The sequence below is a fragment of the Rhinolophus hipposideros genome, assembly GCF_964194185.1.
Source record: "Rhinolophus hipposideros genome assembly, chromosome: 8".
NCBI lineage: Eukaryota > Metazoa > Chordata > Mammalia > Chiroptera > Rhinolophidae > Rhinolophus > Rhinolophus hipposideros.
The window spans coordinates 53,993,995-54,021,907 of record NC_138054.1 but is presented as its reverse complement, the minus strand read 5'-3'; the positions used below and the strand labels follow the sequence as shown (position 1 = coordinate 54,021,907).

The window sequence follows — 27,913 nt, the reverse complement described above, 5'->3', positions numbered from 1 at the left end:
GGGAAAGCACCTCCGAGGAAATGACATTAGGCTGGTTTAGGTTCCTCCTCTGTAATTTTCTATTAACCTTAGCCTGTAAATATGATTGCATGTATCACGATGTATTGTCATTCCCTCTGTATTTGTTTCTCTCCCCTACTAACTTCTGAACTTCTTAAACACTGGTGAAGCACCTTACTCCCAGGGCCTGTTACAAGCCTGGCAGTTAGTAGGGGCTCAAGAAGTGGCTATTAAATGGTTGTTGTTGCTGCTGGAAAAAAAGGCTATATTTAAGGGCCCTTTGAGCTCTAATACTTTCTCTCTACCTCACCCAGAATCAGTCCTGAAAATTCTAGATATCCTGCTATACACACATGCTACTGCCCACTTCCCCTTTCCCCCCTTAATCATTGCACAGGAAGAGGTGCTGTAACTCCACATTAGCCCCAGGGCAGCTCTCATCTGCTCTGCTGCCAAATTCATATCGCATTACATTTAATACATGTGTATAATGAATGCCGCACACATTTGGCAGTGCTTCTGTGCACCATGTCATTATAAGCCATATTGACAGCAAACAAGTCACATATTCTCTCTGCGAACACTACAGGAAAAAAGAACATATAATTTTGTTGTTGTTTGTACGTTTTTTTCCAAGTCACATTGGACACCATTTGCCTTTCATTAGAAACACCATGCTGACAGTAAAATCACATATCCCCAACACACAAAGAGGAGACAAACAATCTGTTTGGGCCCCCTGTGAAGGGGAGGAACAGTGGCATGGCCTTTGGGGAGGGGATCGGGGTAGCAGAAGGGGCTGTTTTCCAGGGCTTTGGTGGCTCAGAGCCCCTTGACGCTTTCTTGCCTACTGGGGTCTGTCTCTGTCATCCTGCCCTGGAATTTTACCCCACTTAATTCTTGCCTCATCCATCCATCCATCCATCCATCCGTCCGTCCGTCCGTCCATCCATCCATCCGTCCATCCATCTACCCATTCATCTAACAATTTTGTATTTTGAATTGCTACATATTCTTTCTGGAATTAAGTTCAGAAGAGTTTAGAGTGCTGAAATATATTGAGTTCTCACTATAGGCATTTGCTATGTATGTAATTTTCACAGAAATTCTATCAGGTCAGTAGTATTGACTGTTTCCCAGATTTGATAAGTACGCTTCAGAAAGTTAAAGTGATTTGCTCAAAGTTACCAAGATAATAAGAACTGGATATGAACCTAGGCCTATCACAGTATAGAGAGTAGATAAATGAATGAGTATTTACCAAATGTCTATAGTGTAGGCACTGCCCATATTTCTAGTATAGGTCTGACATTGGAATTGCTTGTGCCCAACTTCTCCCTAGGCGTGCTCTTTCATCCATTCACTTAGTGTGCATTCAGTGGTTTCTCCGTGCTGAATGCTGTATGTTTCCTGCGATAGGGTTGATGTCTTAGTTTCCCTGTAGTCCTGGGCTATACCCTATTGCCTGGACAGAGCAGAAATGTCACATCTATTGGGGAAAAGATGTGAAAGGAGGAGACATGGAGGCAGAAAGGAGTTCATTGTCTAGTGGAAGACCGGCATGTAAGCAGGGAACTGGGATGGAATGAGGCTAAATAAAGGTGAACATTATTTGCTGGAGAAATACTGACAAATAGGTGATTAGTGGCATCTGGAGAAATTAAAAAAAAAGTTTTATCAAAGAAGAGTCACTTAGGTTAGTCATGAAGAGTAGGAAGAATTTCAACGTGTGAAGAATGGAGGGAACATTATCAGCAAAAGCCAAGGTATATGATAGTTGAGGCTATCTCATAGAGTGAGGAAGGTGATAGGAATTTATAGATAGGCTGAGGAGAAAATAAAGCTAGCAAGGTAGTTTGGAGCCAGAACATGGAACGTATTGAGTTTCCTTCTATTTTATTTAGTAGGGGATGGGGAGGTTTATCTGAGGTAAGTTTCCTTTCACATGAACTCGTAAAGTTTTCTTCCAGGAAACACTGCAGAAAGGCCACAGGGTTGGGTTAATTGAATAATCCAGTCAGCAAGAATATGGCCTTAGGAGGCAGACAGTCCTGAGTTCAAGTTTCACTCTGTCTCCTAAGAGGTGTATCACCTTGGGCAATCTAATCCTGTTCTCCAAACCCCTTGGCTGCTCACATGTAAAATCAAGATGCTAGTACCCATCTTGTAGATGGTGAGAATACATGAAATAAATATGGGAAAAAATGACGAATAGCTGCTGGCATACAATAAGCTTTTGATTAATGTTGTTGATTATTACTTCCAGTCATATTATTCTCAAGTACATGGCCTCAGATAACATAAACTGGAGAGACTCATAGAAGAAAGAATATAGCATCGTAGTTTGGAAGTCCATTCATCTCTCCATCCAACCTTTACTGAGAATCTACAAATCAACCCCAGCAGCGTTCTATGAACTGGTAATGCACTAAGCAGAAATACACAGTCTTGTCCTCAGGAAGATCACGCTCGCTGGGGGAGGCAGACAGGTAAACGGAGAACTGCAGTGCAGCAGACTAAGTACCCAAGGGGCACTTAGACTACTAAAATGGGAGACTGCTGTGTCTGACTGTGCATTGGGCAACTTCATCTTTCTGAGATTTGGTGCCTTCGTCTTTAAATGGGAGTGGAAGGGAATGATAAAAACCTGACAGATTCTTGTAATAACTTGATGAACTAATGTTAATTAAAAAAACTGGCACCTTGCCTGGCTCACAAACGATCTTCAATAATTGCTTGTTCAGTGAACAAATAGATTAGTATCATAATAGAGGTCCATACAAAATGCAGCCGTGTTATATGGAGAATGAGCTAGAGTGGGATTTCACTGAGGGGTCATGGAATAGGTTTGCTATTTCTCACTGTGATTTATCTTGACCAGTTATTTTAAGGAGGCTGTGGTTAATTATGGCTGCAATTTTCTTTTCTTTTCTTTTTCTTTTTTTTGCAGCTTGTTGCATTAAAGTGGAGTCAATTTTCTGACCCCTTGAATCTGGGATGAACTTGACACTTGTTTTTTTTTATGGTAATTCTATTTGTAATTTTTTTTTAATTTATTAGTTTCAGGTGTACAAGACAAGGTAATACTTAGACGTTCACCATTTATATCCCTCACACTGTGAACCCCCCTCCCCCCATCCACTATCCCTCCGACCTCACACCGAGCCATCACATTATATATATAAAATTATAGTTGGCATTCATTAATGTTTAGCTTCTGGTGTACAATGCCATTGTTTCGACCATTCGAATGTAGGAGAACGGACTTTTTGTGAATTCTGGAAACTAGGTTTCAAGAAGAGGAATGTTGCCTTACCACCATGTAAGGAAGCTGGTGTGGCTTACTGTAGGACAAAAATCCACATGGAGAGGAAAGGAGGCAGCCCAGCCAACATCCGGCACCGAATATTACACATGTGAGGGAAGCCATCTACACATATGAGGGAACCTTTCAGCTCAGCCAATCCTCTAGCTTAATGCAGCTGCATGAATGAGCTGGGGAAACCAGCAGAGGAACTGCCTAGCCAATCCACAAAATCATGAGAAATAATACATGTGTTATTTTAGATTACTATAGACACAAAGAAACTGAATATCCACTCTTTGAAGTCTAGGACAAGAAGGTCAAGAGCTTTTAAAGTTTCAGCTTTAGGGCAGGGCCAATTGCACAGCACAGTGCTGCCAATTGCAGTTCCCAATCATAGCAGCCAACAGCATTGTTTGGGAGCCCTGGAGAGGATGGCGCTATCCTAGGTGCTGATTGCATGCTTTGCTCATTTCCTGTTAATTAGCACTGTCCTAGGTGTGGACGATCCTTAAGCCTTTCCTTACAGGTACTTACTTGTTCACAATGCTGAATCACATAAAAATATGCCTTGCTTTGTTAAGCAACAAGGGACCCAGATGACCTATTAATGCTCACCTGTTTGATCCTGAACAGTACCTACTATTGTCCATTAAGTTGTCCACTGTCCAGTTTGTGATTAACACTGTCATAAATAGCGGGGAGGATTTTAACTCAGGTATAACTGAATTGGGTCATACTCTCAAGGAGATGTGCTCCCTTGTGTCCATAATGTCCTGAAAAATCTTCTAATCCTGAAAGCCTAATAGTGAAGCAAGGTGCAGAGCTGGAAAACATCTTGTTTGGATTCAGACAGAGCAGTGTAGTTAAAAGTATAGCTTCTAGAATTAAACTAACTGGGTTATCATCTGCACCACCTTGGGAAAATGTGTGAACAATAATAATAATACCTACTTTAGGGGTTTGTGAGACATAAACCATTTAAATATATATGAAGTGTACTTAAATAAATTAATATATTCAAAGTACTTAGAAGGCTCAATCCATAGTAAGTGCTCATGACTGATTATAATGATAACAATAAAGATGTGGTTTTGAATCTCAGCTCTGACCGTTATTAGCTAGGTGATCTTAACTTCACAAAGTTTTGGTATTATATAAAATGGGGACAAATTGCTATTTGTGGTAATTAAATGAGGAAATGAGAGTGGAAACAGGGTACAAGACATATAATAAATACAAAATATAAACGATATTTTATTCTCTTCTGGGGCTCCCTGCATTCCTGAGATTCATCAGATCCTAGAATATTATCTGAAAGTGTGTGTGTGTGTGTGTGTGTGTGTGTACGCGTGCTTATGTGTGTGTGGGGGAGAATCTGTAACAACAGAAAGTATAAAAGCCCCTTAATGAAATGATAGTGGATGCATGGAAATCATTCTAGTGTCTCCTGTGCCCTCTCTGTCAGAGACAACTCCCTCTTAGTCCACTGCTCCTTGCCTTGCTGTTAAGAAGCTTTTGAAATAGATTAAAACAATAGCATCAACAGAGGTATAATTTTCTTCCATCCCTCTTTAATTAGCTGTGAACCACAGGGCTTTCCAAGTGGTAGCAGAATCAGGGAATGCAGGAAGAGCAGAAACCCTCCATCTGAGTTTCTGGGATAAAGTAGTACTTACTGTAAACTATTCTAAGAATTTGTATTGCAGACGCTGGGAGTTTTTTCTGGTCTCTTTTAAAAACAAAACTCTGTCTGTCAGCCTCTTGCCAATTCCAGCCTCTGAAATTGGCATGGATGTCTTAAGGGTTGAAAGAAGAAAGTATGAATTTTAGAATTATGGTCGAATACAAATGCATGAGCCAGGAAGTCTTTGCTTTGCACTGTCCCAAACTAATTATTTTGTGTGTCCTTTAAGTCTCAATCTTTCTGACTCTTTATTTTCTTATCTGCAAAGTGGGGGTTGGGTTAGAATATAGTTTCTATTTGCCAAATGCCGATCATATGCAGAGGTTCACAGCAATGCTGCAAAGTAGGTATTTATATTCCCAAGTTTCAAATCAGGAAATTGAGACAGAAAGCTTACGTTCATCAAAGATGCAAAGCTTGGAAACAATGGATCCCAAGCAGCTATGGATCTAGGTCTTTCTGAATTCTTCCACTACATAAGACCTATCATTTTAAAAACCCCTTTAAATGCCATAACTAGTCTGTCATTTGTATACTATTGAATTGTTGGGTGATCAGAGGCAAAGAAATGATGCATATAAGCTCATAAACCTTTTTGTCATTCCTGTTTATCTGTAATAACTGAGGAATAAACAAAATAATATGGTTACCTAATCTTTGTACATTTTACATACGAATGTTCACTTTTCACAGAATTAGAAATAATTTAATAATTCAGCATTTCTCAACCGGTGGGCAACAGAGCCCAGAAGAGATAAACATTTTACCAGGAGTTCAAGAATCTGTATATCCATCAAATATTGCCTGTGAACTGAAAAAAAATGATGCCTTGGCAATACATAAATATTTTTCAAAATATGCATAAAGCTCCACATATACTAAATGTGTGGGGGTTTTATGTAATGTTTGTATCCACTTAACATCTCAATTCCTTCTAAAATGGCTCTGTGCCATTCAGTACAGCTTTTGGTCATTGTGTCTTTTCTCATCTAATAGTTACACTAAAGTGTAACTATTATCATGTGTCACAAAACTTCTTGATGTTCAAAAGGAGTCCAGAGTCTGAGATAGGTTAGAAACGTTAGAAACGGCTTCTTTACATATACGATTACAAGGTACTTAAAAATATGCTGTCTTATTGAATTCTTGCAATCCAATCAATGATCATCATAGAGCATCTCTGACAGCACGGATTTTGAAAAAATGGGGATTTACCACCTTTCCATTTTAGATCCATTTTGTGTTTTGGGGGTTATAGTCAATAAATCCTGAGTGCAAAGAAAAATAGACCCCATCTAGAGGTGAGAGAGCCTTGCTTCAGAAGCAGTAAAAAAAAAAAAAAAAAACATGGACAGAGAATATCACAACCGCCCATGTTTGTCTCCTTCTGAGGTTCAGCTTAGCTCATGGGATTACTCATAAACCTGTGCAGCACGCAGAAAATCCCACCACGTCCCTCACAGATTTCCCCAAGGCTCCTTGCTGAGATGTTCTGAAGCCACAATCGAAACTAGAAACCAGAGCATGAGAAAAGGATATCTGTGGCACATGAAGAAAACTGTCATGGCTGGTGACCTGTCACCTTTGGAGAGCATTTCCGATAAAATCAACAGACTACCCAGAAGATACCAGGGAAAGCTGAAGCTTACTCAACGTGAACAAGAAATGCAGTCCTTTCAAGTTCAAAGCCCATGGTCCCTGAGAGAGGCTCACTGTTTGTATCCCCCTAGAATTCCTACATTGAGGCCTCATCCCCACTGTGATGGTATTTGGAGGGGGCACCTTTGGGAGGTGATTAGGGCATGATGGCAGGGCCCACATAAATAGGAGTAGTACCCATATACACGAGAACGCGGGGAGCTTTCTCATACCTTCGGACATTCGAGGACACAACAGGATGAACCCTCTGTGGACCAGGAAGCGAGCCTTCACCAGACCCAGACTAAATCTGCCAGAGCCTTGATCTTGAACTTTCCAGCTTCCAGAACTGTGAGAAATAAATATTTGTTGTTTAAACTACCCACTCTATGGTAGTGTAGTATAGCAGCTCCAACAGACTAAGACAGTCACGGTTTCAAATTCAACTTCCCAAAATCTAACTGCCTAAAGTAAACATTTGCAATTCTTTATCCATCGGGAACTGCGATATGTTAGGTGCCTGACCCAGTGGTATTTGTGGAAAATCACTATATAATTTTCAACTTATGTGTCCTTGAGGTCTGTCACAGGGATCCAGGGCCCACAATTTCCTATGACAGACAAGAAAAACTTCAATGACCACATAGATTAAATATTAAGTCTCCATGGAGGAAAGAAAAAGAAGTTATCTGAAAGCCTCCTGGGCTTCATATCACAGAGTTATTATTCATTGTATTATTTGTAGAACATTGTTGTTACCTCCAAGATTCTGTTCTCCTCATCATGGCAACCCAAGCGAATGGGTCTTCTATGATCATCCCTATTTGAAGAGGAAAATCAAAACAAAACAAAGCAGATATTCTCGAGGTGACTTTGTGTGGGCACCAGCAAGTCAAGGTTTCTATGTCTGGCTTCTTCAGTTGTATTTTTTTCTCCTGTTTGCTCTCTGCCTTCAGTGATCTCTGATTTTCCCTCAGCTTGGATAGAATTATTCTACTGTCTACAAACTCCCTCATCTCCTTTCCTGTGCTTTACCTATGGCCACTTTTGAATGTCTTGCACTGAAATGGGCAGATTTCCTCCCTTGCTTTTGCTGAAGGTCAGCTGCTGACTCCTTTTTCCTCAAATCTGATATAATGGCTATCCATCAATAGTAACATCTGGCTTGCCTAGAGTTCAGACAAACGGTAAGGAAGACAGTGTAGTGTGAGGAACGAAGCATCTTTCTAGGGGTCAAGAGGCCTAGATTCCAGCCACGGTGATTCCATTTGCCAGCTAGGTGACACTGGGCAAGTTGTTGAAACACTGAGTCTCAATTAACTCATCTTTAAGATGGGAATGATATTATCTCATCGCCACCATGGGGTGGTCGTGGGGTTTATGAAGCTGAAATGAGATCAGAGATAGCAAAGTACTTTACCAATCGTAGAGAACTGCATTCTGGCCAAGGGGTCACAAATCAAATGTCTTCAAGGTCAACTAGGTTGTAAAGGAGTGGGGCAGGCAGGTTTGGGAAAATTGTGAGTGTGAGACTCGAACCCACAGGAGAGTGCTAGTCCTACCAAAGGCATTGCGGTTTCATTATGTAATAATAATAATAATAATAATAATAATAATAATAACAACAACAACAATAACAATCTGTTAGCCAATCCAGACACACCTGCTGGTTACATTGGGTGTGTGAGACACTAGTTGGTGAATCCCATTTCCATTATAATATCTTCCAAACTGTGGCTAGAGATCCCATAAGGGGTTTTAGAGTTATTTCAAAGTATCATGAATATATATACACACACACACCAACAGTACCTATCCCCTAAAAAACAATATCACATATATCCAGATAGTAGAATTTTTAAGTGTAGGGAGATGCCACTTCATTGGGATTCATTAATAAACAATTTATTCAAAAGCATAAGCAAATTAATATTAATTTTTCATTAGTGTAGAGTTCTTAGCCAATGGACACTAAGCTCTTCTCATGGTAAGCAGGGGGAGGGCACATCATTTTTATTTTATTTTATTTACATTAAAGGGAAGTTTCATAAGCTTAGATGTTGGGAAACAACTCAACCATTTGCAGAATGAAAATAGACAACTCAGAGGATATAAGTGTAACCAGCTATCTAATCAAACCAGGAGGCTTCCTCTTGGGATAGCTTCTGGATCTAATGCTAATCTGGATTGCAGGGAAAACAAGACCTACACACATGCACATTTCACAGGCATATCAAATGTACATCAACTTGAAATGCACAAAGGCCTAAGACACAATAAACACATTTCCCTGACTCGCCCCCTCTACCCCTTTATATATCTCCTAGAGAGGGGCATCACCATCCATCTAGTTGCTCAAATACCTGGGTATCTTCAGGTTCGCTTTTTCTCTCAAATCCTATACAATCCTTTAACACGTCCTGCCAGCTCTACCTGCATACTATCCCGTCTGCTCACTTTTCTCCACCTCCCCTTCTCCAATTATTACCACTTCTTTCCCAGATTACCATGTTAGCTTCCAGTCTTTCCACCACCATTCTTGCCGCCACACAAAGACTTCTCCAGACAACACCCAACGTGATCTTTTAAAATCCTTAATGGGATCATTTTACTCCCTTACGTTTAAACTCTCCCAACACGGTCTCTCAATTGTTCCAAATGAGTCTTCTTACCATTTCCTACAACACACTGAGGTCTGCCCCTTTCTCTGACTTAATTTACCCTACCCTATGTTCATCCTCCAGAGCCCAGGAACACTTCTGTTCACAAAGCACGCCAAGCTCATTTCCATCTCAGGGCCATCACGTGTGTACTTCCCACTACTTCAAAGTCTCATCCCCGGATATTCATTAGACTGCCTCCTTCACATCATTTTGGTTTCAGCTCAAATATCAGCTCCTCAGAGAGAACATCCCTGACCACCCCACTCACTACTTATTTCATTACCTACTTTATTTCCTTGACAGGCCTTAGTGCCCCTTCAAGTCTTCGGGGGTAGTCATTGATTTATTTGCTTCTTTTCCTTCCCCTCCTCCCCAAATACAAATGTCACAGTGACAGTGACTGTGTCTAGGTTACCAATGGGTTCCCCAGTGTCTCCAACACTGTTCGCAGACTCTAGGCACTCAGCAAATACTGACCAATTTAATGACTGGCTCACAATCTGGGTTGTCAATCTGAATTGTATGTGAATTCAGATATAAACCTACCAATTCCTGGGCACCACCTGAGATATATGTACTGAATTTGAATTTCCACACTTTATAGTTTGAAAAAGACCCTCATGTGATTTGATAGTTAGCTAGGGTTTTAGCTGACCTAAATAACTAGACAATGTGTAAATGCCCTGTACATACACCGATATCTCATACCTACATTCTTTTCCCACACACCTTCTATAACAGACATCATGTATACATTGATGGACCCACCCTTTTTATGTGTTTGTTACATACACAGATACAGCATATGTTTATCTTCACCCAGTGATTATGATGATAACAAGACTCCCATTTATTTAGTGCCTACTATGTTCTAGGGACGGTACTTGGTGTACTGGCGATAGAAAGGCACCGTCCCAGCTCTAAAGAGCTCACAGCCTCCAATCACCGAAGTCTAGCTGGCTATCCAAGATGGTAAGTGTTATGACAGAAGGCAGCCCAGTGGGCTGTGGGGCTACAGGTGGGAGGGCAGGAAACTGCCAGGTTGACAAAATCATTATTCACATTAAAGCAAGCAATGTATAAGTTGTGTCCTAAAGGACAGAAGTTATCTAGGTTGGGAGGAGGGGACAAAAATGGCAAGTTTATCTAGGTCAAGAGAACAAAAAGTGCAAAAATATAGAGCTAGGGTTGATGAGATCCTAGAGACCTAGGGACTTCTCTGGTTTTCATTCCCAGATTATACTCTGGAACTTGAGACAGAAAGAGCCCATCTCCCTTCCATCTCTCGTGCCACTCAGCATCATAGAAAGCAGTGCACCAGTCAGCAGCCACTGCCAAACCAGCCCAGGAATAAAGGGTTTGCCTCCCCTGTCTCCTTCGTTTGAGGGGAAATCTTGCCTGAGGCACGAGCAAAGCTTCAATTTGATGTAATTTGAAATTTCAAACTGCCGGATGCAGCTTTGCTTCCGACTGCCATCTGCTTTTCCAGAGTGCAATGACACCGCGCCTGTGTTTATTGTGTTTGTTCAACCAAGTCCACCAGTAAAATATTAATAATTTCCCCAGCGCCTGGGCAGTTTGCGTGCTTGGGATGATATCCGAACATGCATCCAGCTCATCAAAGTTATGAGCAAAATAATTTTTCTCTTTAAGTGTGGAGAGGAGAGGGAAATCTGGGTTTTTCTTTTTTGTGTGTCTCGCTAAGTGACACTTTTAGCTTTCCCTGCACAGAAACAAGTGCATTGCTTCTGGCCTCAACATTAGATACGCTTTCTCTGTAGAGACAGAGTTTTCCAGCGAAGCAAGGAAATAAATAATGTGTGGATTCCAGTAAGGAAGTGGGTGCCGTCCCCAATACCTCTTTCCTTCACTCCTCATATGCATTTGGACATGAGGCCTAATTGAGTCCATCATTATTTTTGAGTTTGTCCCTATCTTTCCATTCCCACGGGCACTGTTTTAGTTTGGGCCTTTACCAGGTAATCTGGATTACCCCAATCTGCTGCCTCTGGTTTCCTAACACTCCCCAAATCAGCTTCCCTTTCCTCTCACAGAAATGGAGTTGGAACTCTCAACAGGATTTGATCAGTCACTGGCTTTAAAGCTTTCCTTGGCTCCCTACTGCCCTAAAGACAAGATCCATATGTTTTTGTTTTTTATGGTTTACCTTCTTTATTCCACTATGTATAATTACTTCGTAGGATCAGTAAACATCTCTTGCGAAGATGTGCTATCCAGTCTTTTAAGGCAGGCCTCCGTTTCTAAATGTAGAGGTGTCGTCTGGACTCGTTTTAAGAAATGGGAAATTCTTAAGACATGACAATGATGTGAAGAACAGTAAAGAACCCTCTGGGACAAAATAAAGTCAGGACCGATTTGGAATAATGTACTGTGGTCTGACAGAGATGTCTCTAACATCATGTCACTTTCATTCATTGCAAGTTCAAAGGTTTCTTCCAAAAGTTTCTAGAATCTGGAGTTTTCCTTGAGGTTTCCAGGGGTGCAAGCCCCACTTCTTCCGTAGTCTGTTTTTCTACTTCAAATTCCCCGAAATCCCACAGAGGTGAAATGTTTGTTAGTGTTTTCATCTATGTGCATCCAAGTCATAACATTTTAATTTATTTTTTTTATTTTTTATTTTATTTTATATCGGGGAATATTGGGGAAGAGTGTGTTTCTCCAGGACCCATCATCTCCAAGTCAAGTGGTTGTTTTCAGTCTAGTTGTGGAGGGCGCAGCTCAGCTCCAAGCTCAAGCAGTTGTCTCTCACTGGTCCACGTGGGAATCGAGCTGGCGGCCTTGGTGTTGTAAGCACCATGCTCCCACCACTGAGCCAACCGTGGATGCATCTTGAGATTATTATGCTAAGTGAAATAAGTCAGACAGAAAAAGTCAAAAAACACATGACTTCACTCTATGTGGGATATAAAACTGAAAGCAACAAAGGAACAAGACAATCAAAGAAACAAAATCTCATAGACACCAATGGCTCAGCTCCAAGCTCAAGTTGTCTTCAATCTAGTTGTGGAGGCCGCAGCTCACTGGCCCGTGTGGAGCGCGCAGCTCACTGGCCCTTGTGGGGGGCACAGCTCACTGGCCCATGTGGGGGGCACAGCTCACTGGCCTGTGCGGGGGCTGCAGCTCACTGGCCCATGTGGGGGGCACAGCTCACTGGCCCGTGTGGGGGGCACAGCTCACTGGCCTGTGTGGGGGCTGCAGCTCGCTGGCCCGTGTGGAGCGCGCAGCTCACTGGCCCGGTAGAATCGGTGACCTTGGTGTTATGAGCTCTGTACTCTAACCACTGAGCCAACCGGCCGCCCTAATTTGTCTTTACTGTCTGTTCCAATACAGGCTTCAGAATCACCAATATACATTTCAATGCAATGAAGGCCCACATGCTTTAGCATGGTTTACAACGCTCGCCTCTCCCTCTGTTTCCACACTAGTCATTACTCCTCTGGTGCCACATACTCTCTAGTGCCCAGCAGGAAATGCACAAGAGAGCAGACCTAAGAGCATCCCACATGGCGCCTGCGCAACAGCACAGTTTGGTAAATGATAGTTGTCATTATTATTATTTGTAATGAAAGTTTATTGGGGTGACAATGGTTAGTAAAATTACATAGGTTTCAAGTGTACAATTCTGTATTACACCATCTATAAATCCCACTGTGTGTTCACCACCCAGAGTCAGTTCTCCTTCCATCACCATATATTTGATCCCCTTTACCCTCATCACCCACCCCTCTCCCCCCTTACCCTCTGGTAACCACTAAACTATTGCCTGTGTCTATGAGTTTTTGTTTCTTTATTTGTTTGTCTTGTTCTTTTGTTGCTTTCAGTTTTATATCCCACATATAATGAAGTAATATGGCTTATGACTTTTTCTGATTTATTTGGCTTAGCATAAAAATCTCAAGATCCATCCATGTTGCCAATGGCAGTGTTTCATCTTTTCTTATAGCAGAATAGTATTCCATTGTGTATGTATATACCACAACTTCTTTATCCATTCATCTATCGAAGGACATTTTGGTTGTTTCCATGTCTTGGCCACCATAAACAAAGCTGCAATGAACACTGGAGCACACGTGTCTTTATGTATAAATGTTTTCAGATTTTTTGGGGTAGATACCCAGAAGAGGGATTGCTGGGTCATATGCTAATTCTATTCGTAATTTCTTGAGGAACCTCCACACTGCCTTCCATAACGGCCGCACCAGTCTGCATTCCCACCAACAGTGTATGAGGGTTCCTTTTTCTCCACAGCCTCTCCAACACCTGTTACTATTTGTCTTGTTGATGAAAGCCATTCTGACTGGGGTGAGGTGATATCTCATTGTGGTTTTTATTTGCATTTCTCTGATGATTAGTGATGTTGAGCACTTTTTCATATGTCTAATAGCCATCTGTATGTCCTCTTTGGAGAAATGTCTACTTAGGTCCTCTGTTCATTTTTGAATTGGATTGTTTGTTGTTGTTGTTTTGTCATTGAGCTGTATGAGTTCCTTATATATTTTGGATATTAGCCCCTTATCAGAGGTGTCATTTACAAATATCTTCTCCCAATCGCTGTCATTATTCAGAGTTGTAAAAAAAAAAAGAAGAGTGATATCCAAGTCACCCTGTTTTTTCTCTGTCCTCATCAAAGGCATTCATGTCATCTTCGGGGAAAGAAAAAAATAGATTTACTCTACTGTTTCCTTCAATTTTGGTGCGAGGGAAGAATGGCTCCTAGCCACCACACGGTACATAAGAGGTCAGATCGCAAAGTGGTAAAGAGCTCAGGAACCAGGACATCTGAGGTAAAAAGCTGGCTCAGCCACCCACTAGCTTTGTGTCTTCAATTTGATCATCTCTAAAATGGGCATGATAATAAGTACCTACATGTAAGCTACAGGCAAGAGAGAAAGATTCAGTAAGTGTTCAGCACTAAGAATAGGACTTGATACGTGGTACTCAGTTAACAACTAACTGAGTACTAACTCTAGTATATACATACCTCTGAAAGCAGGTATGTACATTCTTAAAGGGACCACAGACTCTCACCAGGCAATGCCTTGAATCAGGCTACTTTCCCTGCCTGGAATTCTCTTTATCCATCATAGTCCATCTGGAGAAAGACTGCATTCTTCAAGGCTCACCTGAACGACTACCTCCTCTAGGATGCCTTGACAGGGAGTAGAGTGGAGTGAGATTTGGGGTCTGATACACTTGGCTTTAACGATAACATTTTAACTTTCTGGCTGCATAAATTGAGTAGGTCGATTGACCCACCTGAGGCTCATTTCACATATCTGTAAAATGGGGATGAGGTTGCCCTCCTTACAGGGTGGCTGTCTGTCCACCCCATACATTTCAGTTCTTAAATTCTTTCCCTGGACCCCAATTGTAGATGGAAATTGATCCCTCTGCTGGGTGCCCCCTAAAATGTATGTACTTCTATTACGGCCAGAGTCCCCCTATTTTCCAAAGTAAAGTTAGGACTTGGTCATATTTTGCCTAGATTATTTTGACCTTACCTGACTAGTGTCTCTCTGTCCAGTTTTTTGTTTGTTTGTTTCTCTAGTTTCCTATGTACTTAGAGCTGTCTCCTAAAAACACAAATCTGATCAAGCCACTTCCCTCAGGGCAAGAGTGGAAGCAAACTCTTATTGAATCTCTTTATCTATAAATCAAAGTTCATACTCCATGGAATAACTGACGTTCTCAACAACCTGCCCAAGCTTGCCACGCCAACCCTAACTCAAGCCACTGCCCCATTCTGTGAGTATCCATTGATCCCACTGTCCCCAGAACAAGCTATGAATTCTAGGTTTTGGTTCACAAGTCACCTCTACCTGAATGCCCTTCTGTTCCCTCCTCACCAACTGAAATCCTACCCCAACATCTAAGGCCCAGCTGAAACACGCCTACTTTTCCAAATTCCTTTTTAATCTCCACTCCCCTACCCCCTGCCAACAATTAGAATAAATAAAATAAAATAACACACAGGGAGACTGAAATCTCAGAGCAAACCGTTAGTCAATGGTAGACATAGGTCTCAACGCAAATATTCTGATCCTAAATGTTTCTAACATAAGACACTCGTAACCCATAAGCAGGAGCTCCGTGATTATCAGATACTGTTTATGTCTGAAATAGTAGTCATGCATGGTCATTCAAGTCTTCTTTTGTTTGCCTTATTCTGACCAATGTGTGATAGAATGGTCACTCTCGTACATTGCTGGCAGAAGTGTTAAGTGGATAGAACTTTTGGAAAGCAATTTGGCTTTATGTGTGGAGTCTGCAAAATATTCATGCTTTTTTACTTAGTCATTCCTATTCTGTAAATCGCTTTTGAGAAACTAATCTAAAGCAATTACACACACATACAAGGATGATATTACAAGGAAAGATTGGTATCAACCTAGATGCCTGACAATAAAAAAATCTAAAACAACAACAACAACAAAACTGGCAGTGCTTACAAACTTCAGTTCTAGAATCAGAGCAAACAAAATCCTAGCTCTACTTCTTCTTAAGAGTTGTGTTATCTTAGGTAAGTTATTTAACTTTTTGGTGCCTTAGTTTCCTCATCTTTACATTTGTCTCTAGAAAGAGATAATAGCAGAACCTACTCCATAGAGTTACTATGATGATTGAATGAAATTTTACAAGGAAAGAATTTAACTCAGAGTCTATTTAACACGTTACAAAGCTCTCAATTAAGATAAGTTATAAAGAAGTACTAGTACCAGTAGTAGCAGAAGAAAAACGTGGGGGAAGAGGAGGAGGAGAAAAAGGAGAGGAAGAATAATTAGAAGAGACAGCCACTGGTCAGCATATTGTACGGTTATTAAGCATTATGTTTGCAGAGTTTAAATTAATAATATGGAAAATGAATTAATGATCAGTGAAAAACAGGATTCTAAGTTGTGTGTACAGTAATAATCTAATAAATAAATCTTAGAAAAATGCTGCAAGAAGATGCACTTCATGATAGCAACAGGCAATACTTATATCTCGGTGATGAGACATTTGGATCAACTGTTGACAGGCTTTTGGTGACAAGGACACTGGTCCGCAGAGAAAGGCCACTGACAAACTTCACGTTGGCCATCATGGGTTTGTGACATCTGAGCCCAGAGGAGGGAGGGGTTCAAGTTCTACCATCTGCTCTTTGAAAGTTCACCAGTGTCCCTCTGTGAGAGCAAATTCTGGCATTCAAGTCAAAATCCAATCCCAGGAATTAATTATGTTTTACTGAAAATTCTCTTCCTTCTGTGGTAGAAAGTCAACCTTCATTTCTTGCCCCAGAGCCCTGGATGATGGTGCTGTGTTCTGCCTACCAAGAAGCTCTGCCAGGCAATAAGAAAGCTTGTTTCAGGACACAGAGTTTGGCTTTTTCCTCAGGTGAGGTATGGGCTTATCCTGGTGGTCAATTTAAGTTAGATTGAACCCTTTCTTCATTTAGTTATTCAGCATATATGTAGGCAGTTACCATGCACCAGATATGGGGGGGGGGGTGTGCAAAGGTGAATTCCCATGTAGACCAGGACCTGTTTTAGGTAAAGCACCCATATTAAGCAAAAGAGTCACTGTGTGGTTCCCGTAAATGACCAGTGTGCTTTTCTAGCCTGTAGATGACAGAGGTAGAACAGGAGTTGTGGATTTAGAATCAAACCACTCAAGCCTGAGCTCGGTTCCTTCTTAGGTAGCTGACTGTGTCTGTTTCTTTATAAAATGCACCACCAAGCTGGTAGCAGGGTTAGTCCACATATATCACTTAGCAAACCCGACTCAAAATGCCTGACTCAAAACCAATAACAAATAATGTTAGTATTTTCAGTGTGATTATAGTATCTTTCAGAAACCCGGCTGCAGACAGGAAGAAGGCATGCACCTCATTTTTCCTCAGCTGCCTTCGAGAAAGCAAAACCCACTACCATCATTAAGTCAGATGGCTCCCCATTTTCTCCTTATACCCGTTGCCTTCTGCTGCCAGTTACTGATTTTAGTTTCTGTTCTATGATTTCCATTCTGGCACCTCCTCCCTTCAAAGTAGACGGAAGGAAGTATGGATGGGAACTAACCTTTCTTGAGAGCCTGTGTATGCCACACACTGTGTTTATAACTTTCACCATTTTCTCATTCAGTTTCCATAGCTGGGCTTGAGGTAGGCATTATGGTCCTGTTTTGTCAAGAGGAAAGGGAGACTCAGAAAGGGGAAGGGACCTGAGGTCACAGAACTCTGAGGTTGTGGAGCTGGCTTGCAGCCAGGTCTGTCAGAATCCAAATCTCTGGTCTTACAGTGCACCCTGAGGCCTCTTGTCCATTCTCATTACTCAATTAGGTCATTGGCCTTTCTTCCTGAGGAAGGCAAAACAGAGAGAGATAAGCCTTCAAACACTCAATCTCTCTGAGTCAGATTTCTGACACCCAAGATGCACACATCCACTAAAATTTGTAGCTGAGAGGAGCCTCGCCCTTTCGCATATTAAATAAAAACAGAAGGCTTGAGGGCTTAAATGACATGTTCAAGCCCGCACAGAAAGCTTGTTGTGGTGGAATGAGAACCGGAAAGGGTCTCTTCCCAAGCATAAGAGCACTCTCCTTATTTAAAGCCAACTGAAAGATGTGGGGGATGGGGTGGGGGCGGGAAGTCCAGCCAACATATTCTGGGCATTGAATGATGAGAATCCCAGGCGGCCAATGAGCTCACTGGGCAGAGCAAAAGAGAAGGCAGCCTGGGCACAGAACTGTTTTCCAAAGCGCAAACATGAATGCTAAACAGTTCTCCAGTAGCCAGGAAGTAAGAGCAGAGAAGGTTCCCAGGCAATGAAAGAGCAAGGCAGTGAGGGGCATAGTTGAACTTGTCATACCAAAATAAGAGTCGCCGAGGAGGAACCCTCCTTCCACCCCCTAGGCACACTGTTCTGGTGGAAGGAATGTCACTCTCACTTGTCAACAACTGGAGATTTACTCACACAGAAACTTGAAAATAGAATGTCTCCTAAGCACTTTCTTTCTAAATTCTTCTGGCAGAAGCCTTCTTATTCTTTCATAATCACCCCAAAGCAATCCCCAGTAAAGTACTAAAGTAAATTCAAAGCAATTAGAGAGTCTATCTACAGTGAACCCAAAATGTGTTTGCAGTGGTTCTCTGGGAAATGGCTCAGTGTCCATTTTCCCCAGAATAGTGTTATTTATGTAAGGAAGATGCTGCTCTTTCCCAGAGTATAAACACACACATACACACACACACACACACACACACACACACTTACTATGACAAATGGATGTAACATCTCAAGAGTGAAATACTGTGTTGTGGGTTACAAGCCAAAGCAAGGAAGCCTCGCTCCAGTAAGCACTTATAAATTGTTGCAAACAATATCAAGAAATACAAGCTCGCCCTGGTAAACTAGCAGCTGCAGGATTTCAGGGCTCAGGACTAGCTTTGGAAAAGAAAGAAAAAAAAAATGAAAACAACCAAATCCATTGCTTCAAGTATTCTATGGGATCTCCAGGGTGGTCTTATGTTTCTAATTAATATTTCCCACTAATTATGTTCGCGAGGATAAGTGCTAAATGCAACACTCCCTCTTTCTTCAGCATGGAGCAGGAGCTGTGGCAGGGAGAGAAGGAAGGCACTCTGGGAGGAAGGCTGTGGAGCTTCATTGTGATGCAAAAGAATGCAACGATTAAGAATATAATTTTAGAAGATGTCAGCAGCCTAATTACTCATAGGGCTTCCAGCAAATTAAACAGCAGGTGAATTAGCTCATTTAATGAGATCTTAGAGTTTGGAAGCAAGGTGCTTTTACTTTGCATTTGAGAAACACATCTCCCAACTACATGTTAATAATTTGGGCACCCCAACACGCTATTAGCGCAACAGGTTCTAAATGAAGCACAAAGGTCAGTTGTTTAAAAGGGTCTGAGTCCATTAAATTGAATTTCTCTGTTCTTTGTCTCCCCTCTTTCCCTCTCCTTTCTTTCCTTCCCAAATGCAATTGTCCAACTTGGAAAGCATATAGTTCAATAAAGTGGCCTTTGGAAACTACAGTTTTTGAGGCAGGGTTAAAGGAGCATAGTAGAACTTGGATTGAAAACTGGCTTTAGTATCTTTATACCTCTCAAAGCCTTTGTTTCTGTATCAGTAATGTGGAAATAATGACATCCATATTATAATTTTTGTGTTTACTCGTTGAATTTCTTTACAAGATGGCATTCCTTGAACACAGGGAATATGAGATATTCATCCCTGTATTCTACTATTACTGTGCCTGGAACATAATATGTGCTTAATATGTATCCTAAATAGAAATTAAAAATTTGAAAAGAATGGGTGCATGAATGGCTGATGTGTGGATTCAATGAGAAAACATATAAACTTTCTGGTGTGGTGCCGTACCCATAGTAGACCTTCAAAAAAATGAAAACAAGAGAAAAAAAATGACTGTGAGTATTAGCCACTCCAGGGTCTGTTAAGCTCTGGAGGAAGGAAGAGTCAAAGTTTCCTGGGCAGAGTTGTCCGCCGTCCAAACGGGAGAATAGGAAAAGGCATGTGGCCGGCGTTCTTCGGGCAAAAGCACCAAGACGCAAATGCTGTGCACAGCCCGGGGGCTCTCCGTGTACTCAGAAAGCATGTTCACAACATAGGTGATTGAGCCATGTGCCAGAACCTACAGTAGGGGCTTCCCATCCATCAGCATGTTGTATCCTGACAACCTATACGGTAGGGATTGCTATTCCTTCTTTTTATAGATAAAGAAAGTAAGGCTCTGGGATTAACCAACTCGTTCAAATTGACACAGAGTAGATGTGCATATTTCCAGGTGGTGCCCTTCACATTTGACACAGAGACCATTATGGGACTCACCACACTGTACTGTGATTGCTCCCAAGCCCTGGCAGCCTGAGAGCTACAGCAGCGAGGAAGGGAAGGGATCCCCCTCGCCTCACCACCCACCCGGCCCTTCCTTCCAGCCTCCCTGACAGAGGGTCATGTGTTCTCTGCTGCTTCGCCTTCTCTTCTGGTGTGAAACAGGGTCCACAGAGGTGAGACCCCTCACCCTCGCGTTTTGAAAGTTCCTATTTGTGACACAGAGCAGGAAGCTTCCTCCTTTTTAACTTCATCAGTGGACATCTTCCAAAGCCATCTCCCGAGGCTGACTCCAAAGCTCTGTCCTCTCCCTGGGTCTCCATAGGAAGCTGAACACCTCTGAAGGCCGTTAGCCACTATTCCTCTTATTCACATTGTAATTGACTACCATTCATTGTACGCTGGGCTCTGGGATTTATGAGCATCACTTTATTTAATCTTTACCAAAACCTCCATGAGAGTTACTATTATTATCCCTAACTCCTAGATAAAGATACAGGGGGTCAGAGAATGTAAATAAAATGTTCACGGTCACTCAACTTATGGGGCGGGGAGGCGGGGGGCGGGGGGCATAGAGCCAAGATTCCACAGTAGGTTTTCTAACTCCTTTCTAAGTTCCCACGCACAGATTTCAATATTGCCTTTATAGGATAGCTCTGATTGTTACAAATCTTTGTGTGACTAGAACTAATACGTCTCTTTCTGGAACGTCCATCTACTGGTCATGGTTCTTCCTCGGGAACCACTCTTAACACATCAGCTCCTGTTACAGGCTGCTCTCAGCTAATGGGAACTCCAGCTCTATGCACGGCGTAAGTCCCTCAATAGACATTTCCACCCAGCACACAGTCATATCTGGATTTGATTTTCTATAATGGTATAACTTACAGTTATGCGAGTGTTTGCTGTTTTGTTTCACCTTTTACATGACCCATTTCACGGACACAATCTCATTCAACCCCACCACAACGTTATAAGGGTGGTATTGGTTCCCTAGTTACAGCGATGAGGAACCTGGGACTCAGAAAGGTGAAATCCATGGTCCAAGGGCAAAAGATCAGTCAGGCAGCTGAGTTTCAAAGCCCAGGATTCAATTTCAGGTGTGTCTAAAGTCAAAGCATGCGCTCCTGTCACTGTGCTATGAAACCTTTCTGAATGAATGAAGGAACGAACCAGTGAACCACATACATGGCAAAGTGTGATAAGCGCTTTAAGAAAGGTCCAAACAAAACTAAGAGTACTTAGCTCAGAAAAAGAGATGCCTTCATCTTTTCCACTAGTCTTTAGTGAGGCTGCACTAATTACCAATTATATAAATGCCTTCCTGCTTCTGCTGGTGCTGAGAGAAGTTTTAATTTGCTGGTGGAGGAGTGAGGGGAGTGCTAGGAAGTGTCCCCTCCAAAGCAGAGTGATTTCTGTACAGAAAAACACTGAGGTTGCTAATGGGGGAAGAAACAAGGCCACAGAGACAAGTATACTTGGGATGTCACCGCATGGCTAGAGTATCGGGCCGGTTGGAAACGCTGGTCCTTTCCTTCCTAAGACTGGAATTAAGTAGCTAATATGGCAGAAAAGTGACAATTGGGTTGTCCCACTGAGCCCGGGGCCAGGTGGGTGCTTACAATCCAGTCGCACCCAGAAAATACTCACCAGTGTTAAAAATGAAGATGCCCTGGAGGGTCCAGGCCACATACGTGAAGAGACTGGTCTGTTTCCGCTTTGCGGGAAGAGTGGCAAGAAAACCAAAAGCTTGCCCCGTCCAGATGGAGGTTACCTCAGGAGAAGCAGGAGGCCAGAGCGGACAGCTCGGAACATTTGCAATCCCACCAACCTGAGCTCCATTTCTGACTCCGCACTCACATATCTATGGCTGCGTCATCTTGGGCAAGTCCCTTAACCTCTCTGAGCTTCATTTCCTTCCAATGAAATGCATCTCAGGTAACGGACTTGAGGATTACAGAGGACCATGTAAAATTCCTGGTACACGGTAGGTACGTAAGAAACCGAGTCCCTTCCTCTTGGGAGATGTGCCTTCACACTGAGCTAGGATAGCTGCCTGCCACTGAGACACATTTTCCCCTCAGGTCTCGGCCTCTAATGAGGTGAAATCCTCTGAGCTTATTACCCCCTATGATTGTACTTCAAGCACAGCTCAGTGCTCACTGGGCTGTTAAGAGGTCACAAGTTTCCCGGTGGAAACGTCGGCGGTGGGGTGGCAAGCACTTGAGAGAGAAAGAGTTGGAGACCACAGTAGCCCATCTTCCTGAGCCTTCCAATTGCTTAACAGCCAGAGTACGCTGGAGCCTCTTCCCAACGTTAAATAAACATACACGTATTATTTTAGAATCACCAGGCATTCCCAATATTGGCTTCTGCTGAAGGCAGTTGAGAAGCAAAGCAGCCCTCAACAGCCTTAGTTCTGGGCCCTTCCATCACCATATGTGTCCACAGCCTGGCTTCCTTAACTTGAAGAAGCATTTTTAGAGGTCATCTGAAGTCCATAGGCCTCTCCTCTGTGAGGAGAACGCAGACTCTGGGGTCAGGGGGACCTACCTCCAAATCTTAACTCTCCTACTTACTAGCTATGTGACCTTGGACAAGTTACTTAAATTGACTATGCCTCAGTTTGACTGTATAAAAATAGGATAATGATGCTAATACCTCATAGAGTAGACAAGAGGACTCAATGGACTAATATCCATAACAGCACCTGACAGGCAGTGGTTCTCTTAGCCTTCCTCTGGCTACAGCCCCCACTCTGATGGCACCTCCCAATATGCCTTACTCACTTTGTGATCAGCAGGAAGCATGTTAACAACCATATAAGAAACAAATGACAAAAAGAACAAATAAGCAGGGATGATTAAACCTATTTTTCTTTTAACTCAGACAAGTGGCATGTCCTGCCCTTGGTCACACAGCTAATGAAGGATGAAGCCAGGACGCCAAGCTCAATGTCATGACTCCTAGGTAGCTGTCCTGTCACCACACCAGGATGCCCTCATCTCTGACTTTCTTCTTACTCGGCTTCTTTGAACGGGAAGCTTTTGATGGAACCACTAACGATATACATGAATTTTGAAGCAGCTATCCATTTTTAACGTGGGAAGGAAAACATTAAGATGTCAAACTGGGGGCTGCTCAATGAGCATCTGTAGCCCACACATGGGGCACTGGGGACTAAAGGCTCAGAGAAGTAATTGCCACAAATAAGACTCAACTGGACATTGATTTATTCAGCCCGGTTGCTTGATTTCCACTTTGAGCTTGTTCAATCCACTAATCCTCTTTGTCGTTCCTTCTCAGGAACATGACCCTAGCTCATTTGAATGGAAATGTGCTCACCCATTACCTCATTAATTTCTGGGACTCTGCATTATCTTGTACACCCTCCTCCTCTACTTTCTTCCCTCTCAAAATTCCAAGTACTTGTGGGAATGAGACAAATGATGCACCATTTCTCTATGATGTGTCAGGACCGATATTTGTCATTTGCAACCCTGACTGTCATAATTCAGAGACGCCAGGCTGCAAAGCACCCTGGGAACTCATCGATGAGAAGATACTGAAGGGAGGAAGCTGAGGCCAGGAAGAAGGAGCTGATCAGATGTCAGAGGTGTTTCATCAGCTCCCAAGAGCTGGTGTCTGAGGGTGATGGTGCACACATCAAAGGTGAGGGCGGCTCAGATCGGTACCCAGGGCTCACCCCAGGCTCTCTGGATTGCAGGGTCACAGTACTCTTCCAGGCCACATTCTTGCCAGGATGGAAGCAGAAGAGAAGTAGCATTAGTAGAGTGCCTACTCTGGTCAAGCATTGTGCTCTGTATGGTGCTGTATTCAATTCTTGTAACAGCTCTGCAAAGCAGGTTTTATCACCTTCCTTCACTCCTTATGCCGAGCAAAGTGCTTAGCACATACTTACACATGATTGTATAATAACAACGTGTGGAATTGATTAACTCCTTTTCAGTTCTGCTGACCAGGAAGAAATTAATAGAAGCAGAAGCTATTAATGAAGCATTGCATTACCTCCAATGAGTGTTGAATAATTCTCTAAAGTATTGACAATCAATATCTTTTCCAGCATCCTAAGATATGAGTCAACTTCTGTATTTGAGTTGGTCTTGCAGCTATCATTGCTATCTTGCTTTAATTCAATGAGTTAAGTTCAACAAGCATTGACTAATATACACCTTTCGCCAGGTGTTGCGCTGGGGGCTACAGGATAAAATATGGCTCCTGCCCCTGAGTCACCCCTTGGGGGCAAGGTGGATCGTAGCAGTCAGGACACCAGTGTGAGCAGCTCTGACAGCAAAAGCACAGGGGCTGTGGGAAGAGGCCCCGAGAAGAGAGGCACAGGACCAGACTCAACAGGCCAGAGAAAGCTGTCTAGAGGAGCTGATGGCTAACGGGAGACTTGGCTGCCCAAGAGTTGGAAAGAAAAAGTCAGGCAGGGCATCCCAGGCAGGGCAGAGAGACCTGCAGGTGGAAAAGCACAGGGGCACAGTGCAGAATGTGGGCCTAGAGGCAGTCAGCCGAATCTCCCGCGCTTGATCAAAAAGCTCTCCCTGTTTACAGAGGGGGGATTATAAAATGTAATGTTATAATTCTGATGATAACAGTACTACAAGAATGTTGAGTGAACGATGCCAGGCTTGAAAGAGTACATCCATACTGGATGATTCCACAGATATAAAGTTCAAAGACAAACGAACTCAACCCATGCTGTTAGCAGGCAGCGTTGTGGTTACGGTGGTGGGGTACTGACTGACAGGGAGTACGATGGGCCTCCAGGGGTGCAGGGAATGATCGACTTCTCAATCTGGGTGCTGGTTACAAGGGTGTGTCCATTTGACAAAACTCATCCCATTCCAGAGATACAATTTGTACATTTCTCTGCATGTATGTGTAATACTTCAAAATAAAACTGACATCAAAAAAAGCAACAAACAATATTGAAAAATAAATTAAGCAGTGCAGGTAAAGATGCAGTGGAAAGTATAATTCCACTGCCCAGGAGTAACTGAGAGAATATTTTGCTCCCTGTGCCTCTCAGCGTGGCAGAGAGGAGGGTGGCGAGAACCAGCAGTTGGGTTTAATGATTTGCCCCTGAATAGTTTCCCTTGGAAAGAGGAGAATCATGATGTTCAGGGAGGGCCATCTTCCAAAGGATGGATTCTCTCACTCCTTGCCCTGACCTATCCCAGAAGAGTGCCCAGCTCCTCTCTGATGGTATGAAAATAGGGTGTGAGCCTGGCCAGTTGAAACAGCAGGTGGAGCCAGGTGAGCGCAGGGAGGGAGGGGAAACCTGGCAGAGACAAGCAGGCGGGAGCCTGGTTCTACAGGCCTCAGGAGCCTTGGGACGCAGTTTATATTTTTGTTTAAGTGCAGTGAGAAGTCATTGGAGGTGTTTGAGCAGAGAAGTGACATAAATGGATTTATGTTTTTAAAGGTTATCTTGGAAGTTGTGAAGAGAGTGGGTGGAGGATATAAGGGGGGAAATAGGAAAACCACTTAGGGTGCAATTATAATGGTCCAGGAGAGGAGTCTAGGTGGCTCAAATGGAGATGGAGGCAAAGGAGATAAAATCACATAGATTCAAGCCAGCGGCTTGGACTGGCTGATGGATTAGATACAAAAGATAAGGGCTAGGAAAGAATCATTAGGTAATTAAGCAGATTATAGTGGGAAAGGCTGAGTAAAAACTCACTGTGGGTGGAAACTCAGAAATCAGTTTTGAGCACGCTAATATGAGATGCTTCAGAGACAACCATTTGAAAATGGGAAGAAGCAGTTGGAAGTCCAAATGTGAAAATCAGAAGAATGCTCTGGAATGGAGCAACGGAACTTAAGTTTGTGCACAAAGCACTTTCACATATGCCACTGCATTTCTCTCTCACCACGCCTTGGGTTCTAACTAGGAAGTCTGTTCCCACAGATAAAGAAACTGAGGTTCAGAAGGACTGCCTGAGTGTCTTCCTCACACACCAAGCCACATGAAGAGTCAGCAAGGATGTCTGGAACAGAACCAGACGTCCCGTGTTTATTCCCATACGCTTTCCAATCAACGAAATAGTTTAAGTTCGGTGGGGTTTCATTATGAACATGAATTGCCATCTTCTGGGTCCAGCACTTAGAAGCCACCAGAGTATGACATATACTAAGCGGCCTAATCCTCCGATGCCCATAGGTCCTGTCTCTGTTTATTATAGTTTGTCATTCCCTCACTGACAAACTGACATCAGACCAATGACCCTCTTCACTGTGGGAGTAGACACTTCTCACGGCCCTTCTACACTCGTAATTCTTTGCAGCATCTTGGTTCGGATCGGATTTGGGTCATCCCCCAAGTAACGTTTAGAATCGTGTCTATAAGAGAGTGCTACAGGAGAGACCTATTTACTCTCCTATAGACCACTGGGGGGCTTCCCTGGTCCCATCGAATTCAGGTCAACGGGAACTCACTGAGCATTTACCACACGGAGTCATGGAGGAGGCTGTCTAGAGAAAGGCTCTGCCTTTGCTCTGTTCCATGCTCTCCGGCATGCTTTACTTTTCCTTCGTGGCTCTGATGACATGGTTAATTATTTGTGCAATTTCGTGTTTAATGCCAGTCATTCCTGCGAGATCATTACTTACTCTCCACGGCATCCCTGGTGTCAAGTATTTTGATTGGCACACAATAGTTTTCCCATTAGTTATTTGTTGAATGAGTAGAAAAGAACTCACAGCTGAGCAGATGACATAGACACAAATGGACATGCTTCCGCGCAAAGACTATTTCTGGGTATCCTGGGCCTATGTCCCTACCTTAAAAAACTTACCAGTCTCCCAAGGGTTGATGTCCTTTGAATCGCATCACTAGGCAGGACCCTACAATCTCCTGTGCCAACTACTTTTTAGGACTCCCACCAGTTATGAGTTCCTTTAGAGTAACATCCCACAATGACGTATCCAATGGAATGCAAACATAGATATAAAAGGGTTAGGGGTGGGCTCTATCCTTTATAGGACACTTATCCTGGTCACTGTGTTAACCTTACATCTCTGTGTCTTACATGAAACTTTTAGACTCCCCTAGGATCCTTATAATGGTGTTTTACCACATGTCTCGATGCTGTGTTCTCCTTGCTAGACGTTTTTTCCTCCCACTTAATCCAGCTGGGTTGGTGTCCCTACCGTGGATGCCTCGGGGACCAGGAAATCGAATTCCACCTCCCCAACTCTGTGAAGGTACCTGGAAGAGAAGGGACTACCAGGGATTGGATGGCTACCATACGCCAGGAGGATTCCTTCATCATCACAACCACACTGCTAGGTAAGATTCAGTACACCTTTTCACGAGTAAGAAAAAAAATTGAGGTTTACAGAAGGTGACTTATCCCAGGCCGTATAGCCAGGATTCGAGCCTTAAGTTTCCCCCGACCCTCAATTAACATTTGATGAGCACCCTTAACTGAAACACAACACATGGATAGTACTTTTCACTATCCCTCTAGTTGCTCCCCATATTCTACCGCAGGGTCAAAGAACTGAAGCGTTTTTCAGAGAGGGTCAAAAATCTCTGACCACACTCCCAGATAATTCAATTTGTTACTCTATTAAAAAAAGAAAAAGGCAGCTACAATAATACTACTATTGGCGGCCATGTCCTGGAGGGGAGGGACCCGTGGGGTCTTTCCAATAAGCAGATAACATATTTAAATGCAGTCCATCAGTCGGTAATCTGCTGCCACCCCATCCTCGGAGAG

The 27,913-nt window shown here is 42.8% G+C and overlaps 1 protein-coding gene across 4 annotated transcripts in view; it reads right to left on the bottom strand.

The window, feature by feature from the left end:
• Positions 1-27,913, bottom strand: part of DAB1 (DAB adaptor protein 1) — a 1,094,927-nt gene that overhangs the window by 841,285 nt on the left and 225,729 nt on the right. For all 4 annotated transcript variants that reach the window (XM_081055475.1, XM_081055476.1, XM_081055478.1 and 1 more), the window contains exon 3: positions 6,863-6,978. The gene's annotated coding sequence lies outside the window, so the exon portion shown is untranslated. The remainder of the gene's footprint in view (positions 1-6,862; positions 6,979-27,913) is intronic.